Below are 22289 nucleotides of genomic sequence, written 5' to 3'. Positions count from 1 at the left end.
AGTGGGGATTGAAGAAAGGGAAATGAAATATAATTTGACTTGCGACAATAAACACCTGTCACTTAAGAAATTAAAAGAACAAAAATAATAATTCAGAAAAGTGAAACAAGAGAAAAATAAAATGGAACTTCCTTGTGTGTCAGAAATGAACACATAATTGGGAGTTGGTTCTGCTTCTGAGTACCCAGCCAGGTTCTTTGGAAGCAGATCAGATGCTGACGTAATCTCGGCAAACTGGTGCTTTCACAGGCTTCGCACTTAGCTGAAGTTATTCCCCAAAGCTTTGGCTCATTTGCATTTTTTTTATTACCTAGAATTCAATTATTTGAATGAGGCACTCTGATAAAGAATACAGAAACTCAGATGGACAATTTGTGCCAGTATTTTCAAGATCACCAATAAGACAGATTAAAGAAAACTGGTATATGTCAGTCCATTTGCACACTCCATCATGTCTAGGATTGTTTCATGTGCAGGCAGGCAATTCATATGACTGCTTTTAGAATCCTCTGCTATAGAGGGCTTTTATAACCAGGTATAAGCAAACAATATCCATGAGACATTTTAAATAAAGAAATACAATTGATACTAGCCAAATTTAATTAGATAATTTGCCTTAACCCATTCTTTTATTTTTTTATACTCTTGAAATTTGTTTGACGTTTTTCTCTTAATATTTTCATAGATGTTATGATTTAAACACGAGATAATGCCATTCAAGCTGGGAGGATAAGTTTTTCCCTATTCAGCAGTTTTGAAAAGGTTAAGCAACATCCAAGTCACTTAGTTAAAAATTAGTTTGATCAGTAAACATACACAGACTTCTATATTCTCATTCTAAGCCAATCTTTGTTAATAATACCAGGTTACATTTTTTAATTGAGCTATAAAATATTCTATTATGATTAAATTCACTTTTTTAAATGACACTGTGAAAAGTTGAGTAACTCTTTCCTGAACTACAAAAGTAAAAAGGAGAGGGTAATAAGTTTATTTTGCAACATATTCTATATATTTCTTTGTTTATTGTTTGTATAGATGAATAACTGAATAATTCACCTAAGACTGTACAAAATAATTCAATACTATTTTAATTACATTTGGACACAGGAACTGGAAGTTCAATAAACTCACATAAACAGTAATAATATATCATTACTGGAGACCAGAATGTATTCATTAGGTAGGATGAATTATTTTCTTTCATTAGGAATAAAATGTACCTTCTTTTTGAGAAAACTTAACATCCTTCAGGAAACTAACCTTTAGGTTTCATATGTGTGTTTCATCAATTTACTTTTGAGTAATATAACAATTCCACATTGACAGTATAATTATTACAGATTAAATAACATTCTATATTATTTAATATATCCTTGGAAAATTCACATGATGTGCTGTTTATATATACGCAGGAACTTCATAAACCTCAATATGCTAGTTTTATTAGTTTCCCACTGCTGCTGCCAAAAAGCACTACAAATTCAGTGGTTTAAAAAAACACTAAGTTATCATCTTGCGGCTCTGTTGGTAAGAAGTCTGACAAAGTCTCAACTGAGCTAAAATCAAAGTGTTAGCATGGCTGTATTCCGTTCTAGAGGCACTAGGGGAGAATCCATTTCCTTTGTCTTTTCCAGTTTCTGGATGCTGACCAAAGCACTTGGCCCTCTTCCTTCATACTCTAAACCAGCAAAATCAGATTGAGTCCTTCCCAGATGGGATCACTGTGTCCTCCTCTCTTTCTCCCTCTTTTACTTTTAAAGACCCTTGGGATTACATTGGACCCACCAAGTTTATCCCTAATTTAGGTTCTCTGATAAACAACCTTAATTCTATCTGCAACCATAACCCTCCACTGCCATGTAATATAATCACAAGTTACAGCAATTAGTATGTGAACATCTTGGGCACCATTATTCCGCCTACCATGCTAGCATTCAAGGTAGTCACATGCAGCACTTATACATTAATATGTTTGAAGTATTGTTGTAACTTCGCTCATAGAGTGAGTTTCAGAAGCTACATCACTTAATTTATCTTAGAATATAAATATTCTGAGTGAAGCTTGGTTGATAAAGAACTAGCTAATCAAGCTGATTATTGTCTCTTAAGTTTAATAAACAGTGTGATTATAAAGCCGTAAGGTGATTGTTGGTGGGGATGGAGAGAGACAGAGAGAGAGAGAGAGAGAGGGAGAATGTGTATATGTGTGTGTCTTGGGAGAGTTGTATGAAGGAGTACTTCAATTCATATGAACAATACTGAAATAATCTTGCAATATAGTAATCTTGTATATTTGCTAAAATATCAGTTTCACAACTTAATAATCAACTCAGACCTTCTGCTGAAACTATAGATTTATATCTCGGTTCCTAATGATTTACCTTGCACTTAAAAGTCTGGGCATAAATCACTAGGAAATGCAAAGTAAAAACATACAGTCTTTCAACTGATATATTGGCTGGGGAAACTTCATATCTTGTCTACTCTTCTTTTACTATAATCATTTGTAGGGTAAATTGGGGTTGTCAGCAGAGAACATTTTAAAAGAATTAGTACTAAGAGAGATATGTTTTATGCTGCAACCTAGTCAGATCTGAAAAAGCAATAATTATAACATTCAATTTAGGTAAACTTAATAAATATAATAGAAGATAAAATATATTGACTAATAAAATACATAGATGATTACACCAGTAATTTTTGGCAAAATTTGTTTTTACGGCATCAAGAATGTTCCATTTGTTTCTAATAGCAGACTCACATTGATGTAGTAAAAGCCATCTATGACAAACCCACAGCTGACATAATACTGAATGGGGAAAAGTTGAAAGCATTCCCTCTGAGAACTGGAACAAGACAAGGATGCCCACTCTCACCACTCTGCTTCAACATAGTACTGGAAGTCCTAGCCAGAGCAATCAGACAAGAGAAAGAAATAAAGTACATTGAAATTGGTAAAGAAGAAGTCAAACTGTCACTGTTTGCTGACGATATGATTGTTTACCTAGAAAACCCTAAAGACTACTCCAGAAAGCTCCTAGAACTGATAAAACAATTCAGCAAAGTTCCAGATACAATATTAATGTGCACAAATCAGTAGTTCTTTTACACACCAACAGCGACCAAGCAGAGAATCAAATCAGGAACTCAACCCCTTTTACAATAGCAAAAACCAAAACAAAACAACACAAAACTGAGGAATATACTTAACCAAGGAGGTGAAAGACCTCTACAAGGAAAACTACAAAACACTGCTGAAAGAAATCATAGATGACACAAACAAATGGAATCACCTTGAATATAGAATGATTTACATAAACACATACATCAGAAAAAGTAAGCAACTATAAAAAAAATTTAAGATGAACATTTTTAAATTAAGGAAATACACTCTTTATACCTAAAATAAAAATTACACAAAATATATGTTGACTATGTGTTCATAGGTATTTGTGAGTTTCCATTTCCATAATTTAAATGTATTTTAAGACAGTATCTTCCTTGAAATCCATCTTCCCAAGCTTCAAGACAGTCACTCACCAGAGCATCCTCCTCCCACTACAGCTACTCCTTAGTTGCTAGTTTCTCCCCATCTTTTCAACCTATAGGTGTTTGTTGCTCCACTTCCGGTCCCTTATGTTTTTCACATTTTCTCTCATATTCAGTATCTTTACTTCAAGTGCAATCTAATATTGCATACGAATTTTTATTTTATTCCTGCACCACAAAGCTCTCCCTGCAACTCCACAGTTGCGTATTCCACTGACTCCATTTTATCCCCACTTGGACATCTCAGTCTATAAATGTGCACAACTCAGGTCTTTGTTTCTACTGCCTCTCTCCTTCTCCTGTCCAACTTGATTCTCCTCAAGTATTTTGTTTCTTAGGGAATATCAACTGCATCCTTCTTATTGTTTAGGATGCAAGTATCACAGCGTACCCTTTCCCATCACTTTATCCCATCAGACTTATATCTTCAATAGTAACACATCCTGCCAACTTTACTTTCATGATAAATACAGAATCAAACCTTTTCTCTCAATCTCCACTGCTGTCACTCTGCTGCAGACAGCATCATCTCTCCCCAGAATTCTTGGGATGGATCTGCAACTGGCCCCGTTTCTGTTCTTGCTCCTCTTCAGTCTATCTGCAACACAGTGGCAAGAGTTTCTTGTTGAAATATAGATCAGATAATATCACCTCTCTGCTCAGAATGATCAAATACCACCCATACTCTTGTAGGAAAAATCCAAAGTTCTTACACAAATTCAGGATCTACACATGATCTGGTTTCTATTATTTCTTAACATTATCACCTCCTGTATTCTATTTGTTAGTCCATTTTCTGCTGCTATAACCAAACACCACAGAAAGAATAATTTACAAAGAGCAGGCATTTATTTCCTCACAGTTCAGTTATGGAGGCTAAGAAGTCCAGGACTGAAGGAACTGGCATCTGGTGGGGGCTTTCTTGCTGGGTCTTCATGTTGTGGCAAGAGCAAGTGAACCCACTTCCAAAAGCTCTCTTAATAAGGGCTGCAATTCACATCCTCACTGACCTAAGCACCTTTCAAAAGATGCCACTTCCCAATACTGTTGCATTGGAGGTTAACTTTCCAAGACGTGGATTTTGAGGGACACATTCAGACCATAACCCTCCATTTCAATCACTTCACTGAGCTCTGCTGTTCTTGTTGTGCGTCAAATAGCCAGGGGTGTTCCTTCCCTAGGACTCTTGTACTTGCTTTTCACACTCCCTGGAATATTGTTCCTGAGATGTCAACGTGGTTCATATACACACTTCCTCCCAGGCTTTATTCAAAGTATTCTTCTTAGAAAGGGCTTCCCAGCCAAATAGATAAAATATCAAACCACCATCTATCTCTTGACAATCTTTTTTCTGCATTGCTTTTTCATTTTTTCCCTTTAACAATTTTCTACAAATACTATAAAATATTAATTATGCCCTGGTTTACCAGCTTTCTTCTCAAATAGATTGCAACCTCCATGAATGAATGAATACAAAATTTTAATTTACTATATAACAGGTAAAATATAATTTAATATGTAATTGGATTTTATTTTTGCCTTAAAAAAAATTTCTGCAAGTAGAATTTTAGTTACCAAAACAGGAACTCTACTGATTGGTCTTCGGGAACTGGTTTATTTTATAACCTCAATCATACAATGCTTTCCCATCTATTGCTCAGCTAAATAGAACAAATGACTCAAAAAGTGGGTACTCCATAACAGCAAAATTAACTATAACCAAAATATATTTTCATGTACACTATCATGGATCATTCGAATTATATCACATTAGTAAAAACTACTAATGAGACATTAAAAAATAAATATAAACAACACAGAAAAATCTGGAAAACTCACATTTCTCTCTCACAATAATTTTTCTGAAATTTTAAAAAAATTATAGCATACACACAATTTAGTATCAAGCTTAATAATTTATACTTAATTGCCATACATTTATCATTGCTTTATTCAAATTATTAAATTAATTTTACCTTATTAAGGAGTTTCTTCATTTTTGTGATTTTTTAAAATTATTTCCTAATTTATTCTCACAAGTTGTGTATAAGGGAGTCTACCCTTTCCTATCTCTCACAGTGAGTTGCAAATTGCTTTTTAAAATCGATATATTGATTTTCACTTCCACCAGGCAGGAGTAAGTATAAGTAAAAGTTTGATCATAACTGTGTCAACATTGGTTTCAGAAATTCTTTAAAATATTATAATTTGAGGCCAGGCGCTGTGGCTCACGCCTGTAATCCCAGCACTTTGGAAGGCCAAGGCGTGTGGATCACGAGGTCAGGAGATCAAGACCATCCTGGCTAACACAGAGAAACCCTGTCTCTACTAATAATACAAAAAATTAGCTGGGCTTGTGGCGGGCGCCTGTAGTCCCAGCTACTCGCGAAGCTGAGGCAGGAGAATCCCTTGAACCTGGGAGGTGGAGCCTGCAGTGAGCCAAGATCGTGACACTGCACTCCAGCCTAGGAGACAGATTGAGATTCTGTCTCAAAAAAAAAACAAAAAAAAATATGTATATATATAATTTGATGGATTAAAATGGCATCCAACCTCATTTATATCACATTGGTAACTGTGGATCTAACCTAGATATTTTTATTTAAAATACTTTTAATATCAGGTAGACTGAAAATAATTGGATCAAATTACATTATCAGTAATATCTAATTGTGCATAGTTACATATAAGTCATATGTAAGTCATCTGTATTAATCCTAAAGGATTAATACCTATTTGAGAATCTTTATGATTATCTAAACATAAAATGAAATAGAAATGATAGTTGAATTCCTTTTCAGTGGAGGCATCTGCATATCTTCAATTTATTTTACCAATAATTCATCTATCATATTCTATGTGCTTCGAGTAAAAGCTTGAGTTAGATATAGTCCTGGCATTGAAGGATGTTGATTAAAGCAAATATTTCACTCAATATTTTTAGGGATCAAACTTTGTTCATTTTGTTCTCAGACCTACCAAGAAATTTCTAAATTTATGTGGCTCAACAATATAGAAATTTATATATCAGAACTTTCTAGTATTCATAGAAGCAACATCTGAGCATGTCAGGTTGCACCAGGGCAAATGCTCCTCTTAGACCTGCTCCTACATTTCCTCTCTATCTGTTAATTTTCCCAGAAATAGCTTCCTGGAACATGTACCACACTTAGAAGTCAAAATACTACCAGCAGGTGATAGAGGTTCTTAATTATTTAACTTGTGCTGGCCTTTTCTTTATCATTTAAAAAGATTGTAATAAGGGATTATTTAAATAGATAATATATCTATGCAATCATATGCAATAATCAAAATGCATAATAATAAATATGGCAAGGACACCCACCAATTCAAAGTACCTTGACCTAATGAGTGACCTGTTAACAAATGGATGTCTTTAACATTGAACTAAGCATCAGACATATGCCTAATGGCATCATGTATCCTCTCTACTATTCACATGGAAGACAAACATCCTACAAAATTAGTTACATATAATATTATGAAATTGTATTTATTTTATTTAAATATATATTTGTGCACATGTGTTTATGTGACTGTATGCCTCTCTATATCACTATATCTTTCTAAAAATATATGTAATTTTAGTTGTACATATATATCCATATTAATCTATTCATTAAAAAGTTATTTTTAAAATATACACCAAGCATTAATAACGGTTACTGTTTAAGAATAAATCTCAAGTCACATTCTATATTTTATATGTCTACATTTTTACAACAAATTGTAAATGTGGATAATATGAGGAAGGATTGAAATAAAAGTTGAGGTGTATTCATAATCTTAAATTACATATTTCAAATTTAAGATTTCAAAATATTAGAAATTTAGATGTTCACTTTCATCCATGAAAATAATATAACAGAGAACTCTAACCTTTCTTGTAGATGATTTTTAACCTCGTTAGAATAACTGAAAGACTTAGCATGCTTAATCAATTTTAATCAGACAAATCACCAAAGACATTGAATCTATGATAATTTGCCAACATTAGTGTAGACCTTTACAAATTGTAAGCCAGTATAAAACCTTGTATATCGAGTTTTTACACCTATTGTCATCAACTTTTAGGGATAAAGAAAATGAACTACAGATCAGACAACACAATGCATCAATCCATGTCAGTATCCACCCTCTGCCATGTCTTCAAATCATTAAGCTCAGTTCTTTTCCATTGTGCTACACATGAGCACCTGTCTACAACTGTACCTTTTAAATCAAACTGTTTTCTTTTACTTCTGGAGGCTTTAAACACTAGAAACTACTCCAAGCATATAGAATAACTAGAGTGAATGCTCCCTCCCTACAACCCACACATACACAAACTCCCAAAATATAATAGAAGCAATTATAGAGAAGAATCAGTATCTTTTATTGATTATTTATATTAAAAGATCATCTGACAAAAATTAAAGTGAAATTTGTCTTTAACCTCAACATTTATACTATCTCTCAGTTTTAATTTCCTCTTGTCCCAAAAATGTTAGCATATGATAATATAGCCCTTGTCCCTCAGTTTACTGGCAAGATCTTTCACAGTACTGTGTTAGGATCTAGGAAAACACCTACCAGTTGAAACACATTCATTATCAAAGCGAAAGGAGGGGATTCATCTGTAGAGCACCCAAACTGGACTGGGCAGTTGCCTACTCAAACAGCATACGCATGAACCTTTTTCTAGATACATCCTTTGATTTGACTTAGAGCAGTGGTTCCCACTGAGTGGTTCTCAAAATTGCATTGAGAACTACTGCTCAAAATTGCTCTAAGCAGTGGTTCTCAATGCAATTTTGCACTCTCCCCAGGGGATAGTTAACAGTGTTGAACAATGTATAGAGAGAATTTTTTATTGACACAAGTTGGAGGTGCTCCTACTGGGATCTAGTGGGTAGAGAATAGGTATGCTACTAAGGAGCCTACAATATACAGAAAAGTCCCCCAGGAGAATGATAGAGCTCACAATACCAACAGCACCAAGGTTAAGAAGGCCTAATCTAGAACGTCATACTACAGATATGTATAATGGAAAAGTATAATGAAGGCATACAATTAAGCACACTAGGGCTTAAAGTTCTCTACTTATAAAAAAAAAAAAAAAGGAAGAAAGAAAGAAAAGAAAAGAAAAAGAACACCATATATGTGCTCTATCTTTAATGTCTCAATCTCTCTCTTTCTTCACCAGACTTCACTGTATCAGATATATGGATTCAAAAGAAGTAAGTTTTTCCTGGTCGATAAGTTCAATATATTTTATCCTAGCTCTGTTGAAGTGTTCCATGCATGTTTACAGTCCGAAAGACAGTTAAGTCAGGTTGCAGATATTTAAGGTATACTTCTGTCTAATAAGTTAAATAAAGGACTGTTGGGGTCCCAAAACTTGCACACATGTGGTTTGTATTCATCAGACTGCAAAAATCAATGCAAAGCCTAATAATGCTATTTATATCAGCCAATGAGACAAAAGTACTTTATATTTATAGCAGCTTTCATCTAAATAATTTATAAAGTTGGAATAAATGACTCATATATTCTCACAAGTCCACTATATCCATTTGAAATCAGTCATTGAGAGGAATCATAATTTCCAAATTGCACAGTGTATGGACTTCATTCTAGCACTGGTTGCTATTGTTCATGCTTGTGACTGCTATAGCTAATTATAATCAGTCTGCACTGGATACAGTTACAGCTAGAGTTTCCTGCCACTCACTGTCCTTCCACTATTATATTCTCCTTTGCTATTGGGTTATCTTCAGCTGGGCATTTCTGTTGCATGTTTAACAGCCAATGCTCATTTTCTACCTCCCATTGTTTTCAAATAGGCAATCAATCTTGACCATTGGTATCAGTTCCTTTTTGTTTGGTTGGTTGGTTTCTTAAGTTAGCTATCTCCAAGAAAACGCAAGTGAATGTCTTATGGAGGAAGTATATTGGTTGACCTATCCCAGGTTAACTTATTATTAAGATATCCAGAATTAAATAAATAACAGGAGGCTTGAGGGCAACTGCAATAATAATTGGTGATAGCACCAGAGTGTTACACAATGAAACTAATTATCTACGAGTATCACATCCTACCTTCTTCCTCCCACATCCCAACAAGGTATATGTAAGATCTAGGCTGGACCTCAAACTCTTGATTTAGAATTAAGCATAAAAAAACAATTATTGCAGGAGCAAAGCCCCCTGCTTTGAAAAATCTGTGGGTGATCCCAGAGTGAAAAATAAAGGTTTGAAAACACAGTCAGAGCCTGTAGTTAGTTTTTTTGGCTGCATAACAAAATCTTCCTCTGATCTGTCTCTCGGCTCAAAGCAGTGATGCCATCACCTGAGCAAACCGAAAACCATAATACTTTTAGCTAAGATTTTTATTTTATTTTTTCTTGACTTCCAACAGGGAAAAAGCAAGGAACATTTATTCTTGACTACAACATTAAATGCAATGAGACATTGAAATAAAAACATTTTAATAGCCCTAGCTAATAAAATTCTATTTTTTTTTTTACCTGTTACATACGAGAGGTTTGCCTACAGCCACATCTGTACACAACACACACACACACACACACACACACACACACACGCACGCATAAGGCATAATTTTACCTTGTTTTGAAGACATAAAAATCAAGACAAAATAATAGTTATTTCCATACTCAAACAAGAAGTTAAGAAAGGGAAATGAATGGGAGTTAACAAACATAAATAAAGTGTGTTGCTGATCACAGGAACCTACCTAATTTCTTTTCATGCATCATTTATAAGTGCCCTTTAAAAGAAGCAAAAGTTTCATCTTAAGCTTTAATAAGCATTTAAGGCAGGGATTCGTGGGAAGAAGAAAAAAAAAAAAAAGAATGAAAGAATATAAATGAGGCTTGTCCTGCTGCAGTTTCGGTGCTCAGAAATCACGTAATTTTAGAGGATACCAGAAAGGCAATAATTTTTAAAAAAGCACTATCAAAAATTCAATTTCAGTGCCCCTGTTTCTATTCTGACCATGCGTTCCCTCACTTTTACAGATAGACATAAATGACAGCTTATACTGGTGCCATCACTATTGCAATGTGCCTTGCAGAGAGTATCCTTCCAACTTCTTCAGGGAAGACAACAGCACAGCCACAGATAAACATAAACAGACACGCAGCTGGATTCTGAGACTCGCATTCGATAGGCTCTATGGCAGCATTCCTGCATAAGAAAATCCAAATGTATACCAGCGACAAGGCAGCCGGCATTAGCTACAACTTTCCCCTCAGCCCTCGATCCTGTGAAACCCGGAGGAGAGGAAGATTTCACCCAATATTGTTTTGACTCAGAACTGGGTAAAGCAGCCCCGCTATACACAAAAATATTCATGTCACTACAGAGTAAAGTGTCATTTATTGAAGCCTTACCTTGGCTGACTTGCCCTAACTGGTGGAAAGGAACTTAATTTAAAGAAGCAAAGAGGGGACTTTCCCAGAGCTCTGGGCACAGCTGCTCGCGGTCCTCGGAAAGCCCAGACTCAGGCTCCGCGCACCTCTAGCCCTGGGCTCCGAGGCTGGGTCTCTGCAGCTCCCGAGCGCGCCTCTGATTGGCTGGCGGCGCCTGTCTGCCTGATGCTGCGCTCTCCAGGTCTCTCCTCCTTCCTCTTCTCCCTGGCTTTCCTCTCCGCGGCTCCCTTCCCTTCTGCCTCCTTCTCCCCCCAACCCCCCATCGTGCACACTTTTGGGGCTGCACAAATTCCACAGCACGCAAAACGGACACCCTTTAGCCCCCTCAGCAAGGTCATGTGGAAAACAATTCAGCTCATACTACTACTCCTAAGTAAAATCCCTGATCCAAAGGCATCATCTTAAGTACCAGATCTCTTGAAAAATGACGGCCAGGACTCCGTGACAGTTTAGACCATCAATTCTCTGCGGGGGAGGGGAAACCGGAGAGCGAGAGGGGTTTGACTGTCAGATGGAGTGGGAGTAGCCACCGGGAGGGAACCAGGAAATCAGGCAGGGCAGGCGCTGATGTGGCAAGCTGGTAATAAATTTTCATATTCCCGTGCAAAGTCGTCACAGCCTGCTAAACATTCAACTGCTGGCTCATTCATCAGTGATCCATAGTCCTTTAACGCCTTCACCCAAAGTACTCAAGATATGGAGGGTTTATATCAGACAGAGCTTCCCCTTGGAGGTCAGCACTTATATTTGTGAAGACGAATAGGAGCTGCGATCCTTTTCCAACTCCCTTTGCTTGTGCCAGGAAACCTAACACACACACAAACTTCTCACCTCTTATTACTCCAGAATAAATTAAATCGATTTGCAGTGTACATAGCTTTTGATAACAGGGATTTGAGGTCTGATGGGCTGCATTCAAAATTGATTTGGACAGCTGAAACAACTTTAGTACTTTCTCCCTGCACGAAGTCACCCACACTCACCCATTAAGAACATCAAGCATCCTTATTTAAAGTAAACAAGTGTAGGAGTTTATGTAAATTGAATGGCTATTCTAAGGGTCCCCTGGCAGATATATTGAGAATTGTACAAGACCCCCGTCATTGCAAACACTAAGAGAACGATATTACTTTTTCTGCTTGGTTGATAAAACTACAAATGCCCGGGGTTCAGGGGTTTAAAGGAACAAAGACTTAAGCTTAAGAGACGTAGAGTTATAGGGTGCACAAGCGCTAAAGGCCAGAAGACATGGATTCAAATCACGAGTGGGACGTATCTTTACACCTGAACCTGTTTAAGCTTTTACCCTTCTCGGGGCCTCAGGAAGCCACTCCAAAACCTGGAAGGCAATCCTCACTTTAGCAGGTCTCTGTGAAGATTTAAACATCTGTGTACTTGTTCAAACTTATGATAAACTTTTGGTAAGGTTATATAACTTCTAATTAATTACCCCTCTTTTCTTCTTCCCTGAGAAAGGTCAAAGAGGTTGAAAAGATAAGGTAAGTTGTATTTCTTGGAAGTTTAAAGGGTCTGAGAGTGAATGTTTGAATCAGCTAAAGTCATATTTGACTATTTTGTTTGAGTGATGTGAAATGTGGAAGGATTTAATTTTATTTAGCTTTCGAAAAGATTAAACAAACTAACAGGAGCAATGAGGTAGAACAAGAATTGGGTTATTTCTAATTGGGAAGGAATTGAATATTTCAGTGTTCTGTTGCTCTTAAGGAAGACGTTAGAAGTCAATTACAATTTGGAAATTTCCAAAAATTTAAACTTTTAGAAAAAAATGGAATGGAAACAGCAGCGTCAATATGCCAGTATTATATTGTACATTATATATTCTTTCTTATGCAGCTACTGTTTTCAATGGGGGATTCTCCTTGTGTACTGTCCAGACACAAATTCTTAATTTATTTCAGTTTGTTGAAAGAGATATGAGAGAATACATTTTTAATCTTTCTATGTTGATGAAGCCCTGGGTGCCCAAAGAAAGAAACAGCTATGAAAAATAAAAGAGATAGAAAAAGAATCTTTAAGTCGGTAAGAGGTCCTGTAGTTTAATTGTTAAAATTCATGTAACAACATTCTCTAGAAAATCGTAACTCTGTTTATTTGATGGCCTCTAGTTGAATGAAATAAAATGTTTGTTTGTCAGCTTGCTACTGAAGCAGTGGCTGAGACACAAGCAATGAGCATCCTAGGGACATACTTGAAAACAAAACCTGTTTTTGCTGGTCTTCCTTGGTGGTTTTCCCTGGATAAGATTGTAATAAGTGCATCCAGTGGACAGTCATAATGGAAGTCAACAGGCACTTGTTCCTGAGTGCAACGATATGCAGAGAGAATTGTCAACACTGCCAACCAGTACAATCCATTTCTAGAAAAAAGAATTCATTCATCCAGGAAGGATTTGTATCTATGAAACCACACTCTTGGAATAAGGGCTCTAGATTCTCCACAATCCCAATGATGCATATACACTGGGTTTAAATGACTTCTGGAGTTTGACATTCTGAAACTGTGCCAATTTTCCCTAGCCATTGAAAAGCAGAGCTGTCAGCCACTTAGTGCATCTCTTGTATTTTCACCTTAAAACAAACGGGGGGGGGGGGGAGGAGGAGGAGGGGGAGGGGGACGAGGAGGGGGGGAGAGGGACGAGGAGGAGTGGGGGAGGGGGAGAGGGAGAAGGAGGGGGAGGAGGAGGAGGAGGAGGAGGAAACGACGACAAGTGAACCAATGTGGAACTTGCTGGTTAGGGAAAGTCAGGTGGTGGGCAGGTGTTTGTTTTCTCTTTATGTAAAAGATTACTTCAAAAAAGTGGACAATGCATTAGTCACCAGAATTTATTACAGAACTAATCTCTGAAAGTGAAAGCATGGACATTTCTGATACTGAATTCCCACTTTCATTACCTTGGGAGAGTTATTAGAATCATTTTAGCTGGTGACAGAGAAACATCCAACACACGATTGATGCTGGTCAAACCATAGAACCTGGAAAGATAAAATTGTCATGCTAAATTGTGATCGTTTTCTGAGAGAGAGACTCAGAAAACTGTTTCTTTAGATGTCATCTCATGCTCAATTTTACCCTGGAAATTTAGCAAGCTATGTGATGTTTCCAAACCTGAATAAGGGAGCAATGTAAAGGAAATTTAGAGATACCACTTGTTATAATTCAGTTTTTAGAGCAGTCAACTGCACAAACATGGTGCATTGGCTCATTAAAGTTTTACTGAGATATCATTGGCACAAAAATTACTATATATTTAAGGTATACAACTTGATATTTTGATATACATACACAATGTGAAATGATCATCTTATAACTAACTAACGTATCTATCTCCTCTATGTAGTTACACCATTTTTGTTTACAAGAATATCAAAATATGTGATCTGATTTTTATATAAAGAAAAAGAGCTAGTAAATTATAAAGGAACAGGAAATTTCTCTACAACTATTTATTTTATGTGTTTGGTTAGCAAGAACTACAGTTTGTATATTTTTGTTAAAAGAATAAAAGAGAAAACAAATTGATAAAAAAGTGATCTCTATAGTATGAAAGATGACCTAATTAAGTTAACCTTTACTCATTCTGTAATCTCATTTCAGTTTAAGAATTGCAGAGAAGGCCGGGCGTGGTGGCTCACGCCTATAATCCCAACACTTTGGGAGGCGGAGGCAGGCGAATCATGAGGTCAGGAGATATAGAGACCATCCTAGCTAACACAATGAAACCCTGTCTCTACTAAAAATTAAAAAAAAAAAAAAATTAGCCAGGTATGGTGGCAGGCACCTGTAGTCCCAGCTACTCAGGAGGCTGAGGCAGGAGAATGGCGTGAACCCAGGAGGTGGAGGTTGCAATGAGCTGAGATTGCGCCACTGCACTCCAGCCTGGGCAACAGAGAGTTTCCATCTCAAAAAGAAAAAAAAAAAAAAGAATTGCCGACTACTAGTAAAATATTAACGCAGAAAAATGAAAGACATCTATCAAGAAGGTTTCAAAGATAACCATATGTGCAATTAATACTAAAAAGTAGCATATTCCTTACTCATAATAATAATTAGATCCATGTGTTCACTTTTTAGGTTTTTCTTCAATGCATATATAATATCAAAGAACCAATTAGCTTTTTTGTCTCCCATGTGGTAGTATGAATAATTGACAAAGCAAATGGTAAAACTCCTCAATTTCTATTACATATATATTTTATTTCTGTAAAACAGATAATTGTTGTACTACAAATGATGAAATGAGGGCACTGAGTTCCCAAATAAGTTAAAATATAATAGATTATGAATTCTAGCTTTAAGTATTAAAACAGAAAATATAAAGCACATGCCAGACTTTAAAAACAAAACAAAACAAAACAAAATTCAACTGTTGGTAAACTGGGGATTTGATGAGAATAAATTAGTCCAGAAAGACTAGAGTTAAGCAAATATTTTCCTAACTTTCAAAACTTAAATGAATATGAATTCTATAAATTAGAAATTATTGAAGTAAATGTGGAAAGTGGAAAAGGTATAAGGTGACTTACTAAGGAGATGAGCAGACCACTATAGGAGAAAACAGTGGGACCGCCTGGGTTTGCATTACATTCACAAATAAGTCATTCTAGAAAAATGTCATTTCTTTCTCTTCCAGACATGCAAGACTGGAAATAGAAAAAATGTATATTGTTTTCTCTACATCATAATCATCATCATCATCATCATCGTAGCCCTCATGATTTCATTATAGCCTACATGGAGAATTTTAAGTATAATTCTTGAGTATTGCTACTACAATTTTTGGGTGTTGAGTCTTTAAGTACAATTTTTGGGTGTTGCTACAATTTTGGGGTGGTGTTGTAGTAAGCAACTACCTAAGCATGTTTAAAAATGTCAAAACTCCTTACTCAAGGAAAGTTTCCAGTAGATAGCTGTAGAGCTCCAACTCTAAACCTGGCCTGAAACTGGCTTTTATCAATACCATGAACACCAAAGTCGTTCATGAAGAAATTGTCCCTTAGCAGAGCCAGTATTCTTAAAAAACTGGAGTGATATCTCAAATATAATGAAGTAGAAATTCCAGAGCTGGATCCCAAAGTATGAATGTATTAAATATATGGTAGTGTGGGGACAGACTTAGAACCAAAACCTGTGAATATGATTTAGATATTTCTACTGACAGTAATTTCAGTACAAATCAATTATGTGACACAGTTATCAAAAGTGTAAATATAAATTTAGACATCCTTAATAATACCAAAGCACCACAATGAATGTGGTGCTATTACTATCTCTACACTATTAAAGATGAATTCCAAAAATATTGAGAACTTACTTGTAATATTGTATTTTAAGATTATAGCTAATTCTGTTGCTTTTAATTAATGTATATTTTTGTTAGCCTCACCAGATTGCATTCATTCAGTTGACAAAGCTGATACCATCTCTAACTCCTCTGTTTTCCTCACCATTTGAACAATACTAATTCCTTGCTTTTTCTGTAGCACACACATATACATACATATAGATATATACACACATAGATATAGAAATATAAATATTAGATATATAGATATACCTCTATATATCTTTTATGTGTACACACACACATACATGCATATAGATATATACACATACAGATATAGATATATAGATATTAGATATATAGTTATACCTCTCTAGCCTCTCAGTTCTGTGTCCCTGGAGAACCCTGACAGATACAATAGGTAATGTCATGGCCATTTTACTGATGATGATATTAGGCACATGTATTTATGTAATTTTTCATGTTTGTTTAGTTCCAGATATTGTGCCCTTAATTATTATGCCACGCTTCCTCTAACTATAACACAAGTCGCTAAAATGGCATACTGGCAGACTATTAAAAGTATTTTTCAGCCTAAAATATTAGAGCCTAGTTTAACCTGTTGGAGAAAATGCTTTCTGAGAGGAGGTGTTCTTTGAGCTGTATTCTTTGTTCTGAATCTTGAAAGAGGAATAAAGTAGAGGTAGGCTACAGAAAAAGCAAGGAATGGGTATAGTCCAAATGGTGAGGAAAGGGAGGAGTTAGAGATGGTATCAGCTTTGTCAACTGAATGAATGCAATCTGGTAGGGTGTATATCTGTATGTGTGTATATGTGCACACATGTACACACACATACACATGTATGTATGCATACATGCACACACATAATGCATACATATGTGTATACACATACATGCATACACACATGCACACATGCATACTCACACATATGCACATACATATGCACACATGCACATATATGCATACACATATGCACATATATGCATACACATACACTTATGCACATGCATGCATGCACACATACACACACACACATATGTGCATGCACACTTACACATATGCACATATATGCATATACACATACACATATGCACATATATACATGCACACATATGCACATATATGCATACATTCATACATATATATATACATACACCTCTCTATTCCCTATGTTCTATTTCTCTGGAGAACCCTGACTGATATAATAAGTAATGTGGTAAATAACTTTCTCTATCATTGAATATTAATGTCATCCCAAGTTTTTGACATAAACAATGTTTTAATGAACATCTCCATTTATAAACTTTTCCTAGGTCTCTGACTATCACTCTTGAAAAGGCTACTGAAATTGAAACTACTAAGTAAAATATATGAATTTTTGTCAAAACTCATGATTACTTTATTGCTTCCCAACACCACTAGTGACAAGCAAAAGATTAATTAGTTCCTCGCTACCTTCTAGCAATAACATTTTTTCCTTTTCTCAGTCTACCACGTAAAATGCTAACCTCTTCCAGTATAAATATATATATATATATTTATATATATATACATGTGTGTCTGTGTGTGTGTATATATATAAAGAGACTATATATATATATATATATATAGAGAGAGAGAGAGAGAGAGAGAGAGAGAGAGAGAGGAGGGATGTAGAAAAAGATATATAGAGAAAGAGCTAATGCAATTATGGAGTCTAAGATGTCCCATGATCTGCGCCTGCAAGCTGGAGGCCTAGGAAAGCTGGTGTATTTCCAGTTCAAACTCGAAGGCTTGAGCACCAATGCTCAAGGACAGGAAAAGATATTCCAGCTCAAGCAGAAAGCAAATTTGTCCTTTCCTCTTCCTTTTTATTCTACTCAGGCACTCAACGGATTGGATGAAGGACACTCACATTGACGAGGGTGGTCTACCATGGTAAATGGCTAAGCTCTTCCAGAAACACCCTTGGATACACTTTGAAGTACTGTTTTACCAGCTATCTAAGCACCACTTAGCCCAGTCACATTGAAACATATAATAAACCATCTCACCTATTTCTAGGCTTCCTAGGAGAATTAAATATGCATATAAAGCTATCAGGCATATAGTAGAATTTATGTAAACTTGCTTTTTTATCATTATATATTTACATATCTGTTTATTAATTGAATGCAAGCTACAAATGTGTATCTGGTACAAAAAATGTCTTAATGCAGCTAAGTATAATATACATAACTCAAGATTGGCATTGGAAGACATAGAGTCAAGCCATACATTGACCACTCATATTAAATAGAGTTGTTGAACCAGATTGTTTTACTCTCTGAACGTACTGCCTCGCTTTTAGACTAGGATACTACCCTCATCTGATAGAGCTGTTGCAAGCTTAAAAAAAAATAATAAAACTTTTAATGTGCCAAAAGGTCTAGTATAGTCTTTGGCATAACAAAGACTTTGGATAATGGCTAGCTAAATCCCAGTTGTAAGTGCTCAGTAAATGTGTACTACTATCATAAATCATATTTGCTCTCTGTGCTTCCTTTATAGCAGAAAGAGGCAAGTCACAAATAAACAAAATCTTACCCAGAAGCTTTTCATTAAAAGAAAAACTATAGCTTCCATTGAATATCCTGGGGATAGTACTCACTCAGTTCAACCTCCCATATCTGCATTTAACTTTTTGGCTCTATGTAACAAAAATCGACATTTAGAAGATCCTGAAGCATTTTAAGATTCTTAACCACCAAAGAAATATTATATTGCACTCAGGGCACAATATTTATAGTACCAGTAAAGAGGCAAATGTTCAAAATCATTTTAATGACTTTTGTTTACAAAAAAAAGGGCTATTTTATTAATATTCAATGAATCTGAACTTAAGGTTGACCAAATCATTGATCTTTTCAGAACTATATTCAATTTACTAATGTGCATTTGTGCCCATCCCCTAAAGTATAGTAATATATAGTAACCCAAAATTACTGTTTTCTTTAGGAACATTTTATGAGAGACTTTGAAAAATGATGCATATATTGTACCTCTTAACATTTAACATATCAGATTTTTCTGTCACTAGAAGTTCTTATGCAATATTTTCAATAAATGATCAGTATCATGTTCTACAGTGTACATGTTTTGGATTTTCTCTATTACTGAACATTAACGTCATTCCCAAGTTTTTGATATAAACAATGATTTAATGAACATCGCAGTTTATAAATCTTTCCTGAGTCTCTGACTATGGCACTTGAAAAGATTACTGAAATTCTAACTACTAGGTAAAATATATGAACATTTCTCAAAACTCATGATTACTTTACTGCTTCCCAACACCATTAGTGAAGTGTAAAAGGTTAAATAGTTCCTCACTACCTTCTAGCAATACCATTTTCTTCTATGTGCTTATTCAACAGTTGAAAATTAATATCTCATTGTTTCAATTTCTGTTCATGTGGTTACGAGAATATTTACTGACCATTTTCTTGTCCTCCTTTCATAATTTCTGTTCACATCCATTTATCTATCATGTTATTGCTAATTGGGAAATATAATGGATTTAAATTGTCTTAATGGTCAGTCAGGGGATATGCTAGAAAGTTCTGAAATTTCTATTGTTCTTTCTTACACATTACCAAAACAATATGGGTCTCTGTGAACATAAATATATACACATACATGTATGAATACATGTACACATGACTAGATTTATTCAGAAAATACAAACAGAATATCAGTTAACAAAGAATGGATCTAGGTTTTGTAGAGGGACATAAAGAAACTAAGAAACTAGAAAGAAGTTACTAAAATGCTGTGCAATACCATAGATTCCATAAGTTATATAAGGATAATGTCCCTAATATATTAAAAAATAATTACTTTCAATGAGTTAATAAAGCATTGTTGGGAGAAGTAGAATTTGAGGTAGGTTTTAAATAATAAGGAGGTCTAAAATAGAAATTGATTAATGGAAAACTTTTAAAACAAAATAAAATATTTTAAAAAGCAAGTTATCTCTCCAGAGACCTATGCATCAGAATCTCCAAAGAATGTGACCTAGCTATTGAAATTTAAAAATAGTTCCCCAGAATATTCTGGATGGCTGTACACTGTTATAGCACATATCACATTTATGATATATTTTGATTGACATTTATACTCTCTCTTAAGATCCCCAAAGCAGACTTACTATAGAACTCAGGCATTTCTGAGAAGATGAATAAAATGGAATACAACATTTTCAAAATTCAATCTTCTTTTCTGGGCCATTGCTGGACAGTCTCAAGCATTAATTACTCCTGTATCTAGGCTTCCAGTATCACTTTATTTTCATCTATGCCTAGGTACTCAGCAGATAGTAACATAATGTGTCCATAATCATATCCTTATGCAGAGGTAAACTCTAAAGTCTTTGAGAACCAATAGAAAGTATACTTAAAAGTTTTCTATCCCAGCATTTGCTTCATCTGATTGCAGGTCAACCTAAGTGCAAGGTTTATGGACTGCAACAATGGTAAGCTATAGCCCACACCTCAAGAAGCTTATAATACAGTGGACGATGCATAAATGTCAACATTTCATCATAATGCAATACTATCATAAAGGCATGCATAAGGTGTCATGAAAGTTTCTTAATTCATGTTGAGTATGTAGAGAAAGTTTCCTAGAAGAGCTAAGTTGGACAATAAAGAGATATTACTCTAAAATGACAGGAAGAGGACAGAGAACATGACAGGGTGTTAAAAGATGTTCATAAAACCTTGTATCCAAAAAGAAAGGTAGAAGCAGGCTGGAAACATGAAATGGAAAATCAGGGCAAAGTGATCATGCAGAAATTATATTCCTGTTAAGGGCCTTGGACTTAATTAAATGAGTGATTTAAACCAGGATAATGAAATGGTGATATTTGATTTCACAACTAAGTCTCTGCCCCACTGGCAAAGTGGCCAAGCTTAGGGGAGTAAAATTCTATACTTGGGGACTGGTTTGGAAGCTATCCAGAACAATCTAGAATGTTATTACGAGTTTATTGGCTACATAAGTTTTGCTGGAGAAACGAGTATGAAGATGGGCTAAAATATTTTAAAATAATAAAAAATTGGATGACTTTGGTTATTGACTTTGGAAATGGATGGGTGTGATGAGCAAGGAACAATTCCAGGCTGTTATGAATCTGGTTAGAGGGTTTGTATCATCAGGGAGGGCACTGTCAGAGGAAGACTAGTTTAAGGGAAGGAGATAATAAATTCATTTGAGGTCACATTGACTTTGATGGGCTCATTAGATATCAACTAATGATTGTCTAGTTGGTTACTAGTTTTATGCTAAGAGAACAATTCAGAGTTCAAAATAAAATTTGAGGAGACAGTTATATATAATTGTTCAATATCTGTTTTTCATGGATGTTTTTCAAGGATGGCAGAAAGAAGGACAGAACCCTAAACAGTATTAGTGTTGTAGTGTGAGTTAAGGGGGAGAATCCTTTCACGTGGAAAATAAGCAGTCATAGATGCAAGACAAAAAAATCACAAGTTTAGGGTCACAAAATTAATGAAATAGAGAAGGTTGCCAAGCTTAGAGAAATGAATCATATTAATTTTGATACTATAAGAAGTGAACTCTCATGTTATGTTTGGCTATTTGCAACACTGGAATTGGCAGTCAAGAAATTGGTGGCAAAAGAAGACAGCCTGGCAGTAAATGAAAAAAAATACAGAACAAGGTGGAATGATTTTTCAATAAAGGAAGCAGAGAATTGTAAAATTGAAACAAAGCATTATGGAATTCAAGAAAGAAATGTTAAATTATTATTACCATTGTTTGAGCAGAAGACAGTTTACCTAAAGAGAAAGTTAACTATAAAAGATAATAAGGTGCTAAGGAAAAAGAGAAAAAGTAAAATATAAGATAAAGTCCCTGAAAACACAGGAGATTTAAGAAGATGTCAGATCTGTCTCTCATTTAGGGCTTCTCACAT

General features: G+C 35.2%; 1 protein-coding gene across 8 annotated transcripts in view; it reads right to left on the bottom strand.

Moving 5' to 3' along the window:
• Positions 1-22289, bottom strand: part of CDH18 (cadherin 18) — a 1132251-nt gene that overhangs the window by 510176 nt on the left and 599786 nt on the right. For 3 of the 8 annotated variants that reach the window (XM_030927844.1, XM_010386934.2, XM_010386932.2), the window contains exons 1-2: positions 10971-11082; positions 4034-4150 (exon numbers count right to left, since the gene is read on the bottom strand). The exons of 1 other annotated variant lie outside the window; for it this stretch is intronic. The gene's annotated coding sequence lies outside the window, so the exon portion shown is untranslated. Of the gene's footprint in view, positions 1-4033; positions 4151-10970; positions 11083-22289 lie in introns of those variants that run through there. 4 more of the 8 variants (XM_030927841.1, XM_030927842.1, XM_030927843.1 and 1 more) reach the window with 2 other exon arrangements.

This window comes from Rhinopithecus roxellana, chromosome 3, assembly GCF_007565055.1.
Source record: "Rhinopithecus roxellana isolate Shanxi Qingling chromosome 3, ASM756505v1, whole genome shotgun sequence".
Lineage (NCBI taxonomy): Eukaryota > Metazoa > Chordata > Mammalia > Primates > Cercopithecidae > Rhinopithecus > Rhinopithecus roxellana.
The sequence above is the reverse complement of the archived record's forward strand: the minus strand, read 5'-3'. Positions and strand labels throughout refer to the sequence as shown.